A 6,317-nucleotide genomic window follows, 5' to 3' on the forward strand; every position below is an offset into this window, starting at 1 on the left:
TGATACAAAATTTATTTTTATTTAGTATTATTAATTTTTTTATTTATTTATAAACATTTATTATTTTAATTATTTTAACAATTCAAAAAAACTTTTTTTATTTAATTTCATTGTAAAAGTTTCAAATTAATTTAATATTTTTTTTTGATAGTTTTTTTATAAAAATATATTGTTATAGCATTATTTGCATATTTAAAAAAAAATAAATTTAATTTTAAAAATATTTGAAACTATTCTGTACACTATTCTGTACAAGGATTTCAGTTTAGTTTTCTTCTTAATAACATTTGAATATATTATATATAAGTATGTATTTAAGAATATGTTGAAATGCTCACACATCTTATTTAATTGTAATTCTAATTTTAATTAAAAGTATAAAATAAAATAAAGTAAGGACAACCATTGTGTGGAGAGAAGATTTAAAAGTAGAGCATTTGAAACAATGAAATCCTCCCCAAGGAAGACAACTAAATCGAATGTGAAAAATATAGATGGATAAGCATACTATTAAATGTGCTTATAAGAAGATTAAACTTATGTAAATATTTAGTGTTACTGTGTCAATGGCATTGAAAAGCTTAACAGTCAGACAATTCAAATCTAATTTTAGATAAAAAAAAAGATAAATAATAATAATAATATTATAATGAAATGAAGCTTAAAACTATTTTTATAAAAATCTCAAGCAGAAGAAGTTACTTACTCAGCCCCAGAGAAACATACAATTTTGAACTTTGATTAACATCCAGAATAAATATAATACAATATAATAGTTTAAATCATATAATGATATGATAATTTTAACTTAATTATACATTAAGAAATTATAGAATACCTATAGCTCAGTGAATACTATGAATGAATAGTAAAAACGATATTATTGTAGTTTGAAATACTCTTTTGTTCTAGTTTCTATAATTAAAATAATTATGATTTATTGTTATATTTTTACATATAATATTTATCAATATAATTTTTTTATTAATATTTTGTATTGTAGTTCATTAAACAGATATTCTTTATTTGGTATTCATTGCAGCTATTAAAGTCACTAAAATAAATTCATCCGTACCAACACATCCCTAATAATAGTAATGATCCTAAATGCGCACATCCTGTTACTTAATATTTAAATTAACAAAATTGCGATTCAAAAATAAAATAAATAAAAAAATAAAATTGATTATTAAAAGACTATATAATAAAACTGAATTTGAAAGATTTCGAACACAAAAATACTAATAACGAGAAGTTGAGTCGTCAGCTATCTGAAAATATACTCGTATACATATTTATTCATAATATACATAATTTCAGTTAAAAGTATATTAGTATTATTAAAATTAAAGAATTCTATTATATATATATTGTAAAACAAATATTATATATATATATATATAAATATATATCTAAGTCTATATTCAATAAAAGCCATAGTATCTTTATTTGTTTTGAAGTATATTTGTTTTATTGCTTTCAAACTAGATCTGAGCCTATATGTAGGATATGTCATACCAGACATATGCAAAAGAAACAATCAATTAAAATAGAAGAATAATCATTACCAACTCCTTCAGGTTGTTGAGGAGCACATGATGTCAGTAAATCATCTGAACACTTATGTATATGAATATTTCAAGAGAACACTTTTGCTTTAAGACGGAGTACTATAGCACAAGAACTAATGTGACATTTAACGTACAAACTGTACTTTATTTTCTTAGTTATTATTATGCTTTAAAAGCTGGTGAAGGGCAAAGCCTTTAAAAAAGCTATTTCCATCTATAACTATCCAACTCATTCACACCTTGCATTTGTTCGATATAAAATATATCCAAGCACTCTTACCTTCAGTAATCTCTCTCTCTTTTATCCTTATCTCCCAGTGGAGCATTGGGTCTCTACCATATTTTTATATCGGATTCGGTTATTTGATTCGCGGCATATATCACTCCAGGAATAGTTCGCTTACCGTCAGTAATAAGCAATTTGAAATTATGTCAATTTGATTTTCGAAAAATTTACAGAAATATTTTTTAAATACGCAAATGGTCTATTTGATTTTCGTTTATGTGATTGGGTAAAATCGGGATAATTTTTTCGGAAATTGTTTATGAAAAAATAAGAGTAACACCAATAAGGCTAGCACCGCTACTTAACACAATCAGACACTATTCATTATCAACTGCATGTTCTACACCTTTATCACTACTACATAGATTATCGTTAAAGTAGGCTCAAGAATCCTTAAAGCATATTATTTCTATCCAATTTAAACCTAATTCAACGGATTCTGATTTTTAAGCGAGGTCACATAATTTGCTTGTTAATAACTTAGTATTCAATAAGTAATCTACATATTCTATTGCCAACTTATATATCTACACCTTACCGTTGTATATCATTTTCATCACTGTCAAGATACGAATATTATTTTCCAGTTACGGCTCTCATTTTATCAGCGCCATTACATCTATGCTTACTCATGCCGGGTGTGTATATCTGTAGTCACTTCATCTGAATAATTGTTTGGTATTATTTATTTACTATGTACATTAATCGTTTTATGATCATTTCGAGCCACTTCAATCTATTTTTTTAAGACTATTCCCATCGCCCTTGCACCACAACATTGTTTTGAAATTATATTTTTGGTGACTGCACTCACCGGTAAGTGTATCACATGTTCCAGATCGTGTACCCAAAGCCTTTATAAATTGAATTACTGTTATTTTGTCAACAATCTATTTAAACTCGTGACTGCAACTTATCCTGCAACTAATCGTCTTCTCCAACTGGTTCTTTCCAGAGTTAGAAAGAAAACATTTCATGTGCTATGAGGCTAATATACAGAAGACCTAAAGATACTTGAAATTGACCTATATATTATCTTAAAGATATTTTTTCTAATCAATTTATGCTAAATAAAGAAAATATTCACGTTATTGCAGTTAAACGGGTGACAGAATCTATTATTAAAATAATTTAGTTCTACTGAAATCCAATTATTGGCTTAATTATATATTAAAATACTAATAATATGATATATATCGGTAGGTGAAAAATTCATTTACAATTTCCAATTTTTAATATGTTTTACCGAAATGAAACAAAATTAAGTTTCGAATAATTTATAATATTTATCATAGATCCATACAAATTGATGGCACTGAATAATCATCTAACGAAGTTAGGAATTTAATCCAATTTAGACTGCAAATAAAGAGAGAGAAACTGCACACCATGTGCTTGGGGAGTGCCTGACATGAATTCAAAGCTAGAATAGCCTCTATACTGTGTTTCATTCAAGAAATCACACTTGGAGAAACACTCTAATCCGACTAAGGGACACAGTAGATCTTTTCGATCACAATGCATTACCCCTTTTCACAATAATAATAACAAACGAATAATTCCCATTTTTATGACATGGATAATATACCGCTGTGTTGTTTTTTTTGTTTTTTTGTGTAATTATGTATTATTATATATAATATAATTTTAATTTTTTTTAAGTATTTATACAAAAGTCACATTTATTTTAATCATTAACTTTTTTTTGTATTTTTCTTTAAGTATTTAAATTTTAAATTAACCCTATATAAAAATAAAAATTAGCTGCTGAATTACCGAATAATACCGAATACTAAAAAAATATCAGACCTAATATCTCGGTAATCCATTAAATTAGTAACTTCATAATTTCACAAAAACGAATATAGATACATTATTATCACTTTATCGAGTTACCGAGAATGGTATACATCCTAATGTGGCTATACAAAATAGCATATGTAAATGCATAGTTAAAAAACAAAGAACTGAAGTACTACAATTATACATAATGAAAACTATATACAGTCAAACTTCTATAACTCGAAGTAAGTACAATTTTGCAAAGAAAAGGTTCGACTTATGGAGACTTCAAGTTAGAGAATTTTTTTTTTATTTTTGAAGGAAACTAGAATTACATTTTAAGATATTTATATATTTGAAATCAAATAGAGCACAGAAGTTATAGTGAAGTGAAACATTCAGAAATTAGGGTTTGAGATTTTTTTTCTTATTTTCAGTAAAAAGAGATTCCCATTTATTCCAAGCCTTATGGTGAGCATCAGTTGGAGGGAGTAGCATTCGTTTGTAAATAAAAATTCAGAATTTTGAATGAGTCTTCTACTTCATTCTTGGAAGACTAATAAGACATTCTTGGAAGACTAAACAATTTCATTCACCAAACCCTCATCATCACTTTCTGTCCCGCTTAGAATCGGATCCACTTATTCAAAGCTCTGTTATAATGCTCAATAATATTGTCATCTGTAGGATGACGAGGAAATGAGGAAATGTACAAATTTCATTGCCAAGCTCAATATAATCGTTAAGAGTAGGTTTGGAAGTTATTTTATTTACTTTAAACCACGCTGCCAGCGACGGACATTTGCACAGGGAAGCAACATAAGAAAAGAAAAATTAAACATTTGGTTTGGAAAAAAGTACTTCCCCTAACACCAATTCTGAATTCATGCTAAATACAAAAAATCGACTTATAGAATGAACTTTCCCACATTCCTATTGGCACGTGATAATATTTTCATTTGAGTTATAGAGAAATACGAGTTCCAGTTATGGAAGCAGAATTGTATAATTGCTCTCTGAAATCCTGTGGCACTCTTTTTAGTTCGAGTTATAGAAAATTCGAATTATAGAAGTTTAACTGTATTATATATATGATTACATCGAATTATATATAATTCTATATTATATATGATATATAATTATATATATTATAATTATTTATGATATATAATTATATATATTATAATTATATATGATATATAATTATGTATGATTTTTCTGTTTATTATAAATAATCTTTTAATTATAATAATATATAAAACATTTTTACGAGACACATTAGAGTGCGTAGCGTAATGCCGTCTCTGAAAAAAAATTACCTACAAAATCGGTTAAAGAAATCACCTATTCTACAGAGTAAACTTAATACTACAATAAAAGATTTTTATTTAATTTTTACGCATAATTCTTTCTATATTTTTGTATTTATAATACAACTTAAAAGTACATGTTTTTTGTTTTCAATGTTATTAATTTATGTATACTGTAATATCTTACATATTCATATTACATAATTTAAATATATATAGATTTGTATATACTATATTAACATACTAAATAAATTACAATTTGCTTTATCAATTATTTATAATATATAAAGTTTTTGGATTTTGTTGTTTCTATTAATTAATAACAACATAAAACAACTTAAAACTATTTAAAATTGTTTTATTTGTATAAATTTAATTTATGCAATTTTTACATATTCTTAATTTTAATAATAATAATTATAATAATAATAAGTATAAGTTGTTCATTGATCTGTATTTAATATATATACATATATATGTATGTATATATATTTTTCATTACTTAAATATCTTTTCTTAAATTTCTTATACGATTTATATTTGATGTATAATGTATATTTCCCTATACGTTACTTAACATTAGACTTAAACTGATTTTGTTGTTAATAATTTATTTACTTGCATTTTTAGTTTTTATTTTTTATTTTTTATTTTATATTTTACAAAACACTAGTATAAAGGATAAAATGATTGCAAACATTTTTACATTAGAACATAGAATAACAAATTTAATACTTATATTTAAAAATATTTGTTGCATTCAATTACTTTTAACGTTAATATTATAGGCAATCTTAGAGGTTATCCGAGAATTCGACGAAGATCTATTGAAATGTTTTTTTTTTTGTTGTTTGTTTTAGTTTTGCTTTATATATCATATTTTTCTTTTTCTGTTCTTAATAACTTTTATAAATATACAATTGTTTAAATATTTTACTTTAAAATATTAGAAAGTTAACTATTATCTATTAATATAAAATTCTAGCGATTGTTGTTCTCTTGTTTGTATTCTAGTTTTGTTTTTTATAAACTTATTTATTTATAAAGAGTTCATTTACATTTTGGGATTTTTACTATATATATATATATGATTTTTTTTTTTTTTTGAAATTTTCTTAAACGCTAGTAATGCTTTGAAGTTTCTAGATTTTTCTTTTGTGTTTGTTAGTTTTTATTTTATTTGATTACACTGCTTTTAATTTAAAGTAAAAATATTTTTTACATCACCTATAATTTAATATGTGTATGTATATATGTACAGTATATTGTATTGTATTAATTATATAAATTTATTTTTTTTTATTAATTTTGTAGAATTTTATACATGTTTTTTTTTTGTTTTGTTTCATTTAATAAAAAATTTGGTCT

This window comes from Teleopsis dalmanni, chromosome 1 (assembly GCF_002237135.1).
Source record: "Teleopsis dalmanni isolate 2A chromosome 1, ASM223713v2, whole genome shotgun sequence".
NCBI classification, from domain to species: Eukaryota; Metazoa; Arthropoda; class Insecta; order Diptera; family Diopsidae; genus Teleopsis; species Teleopsis dalmanni.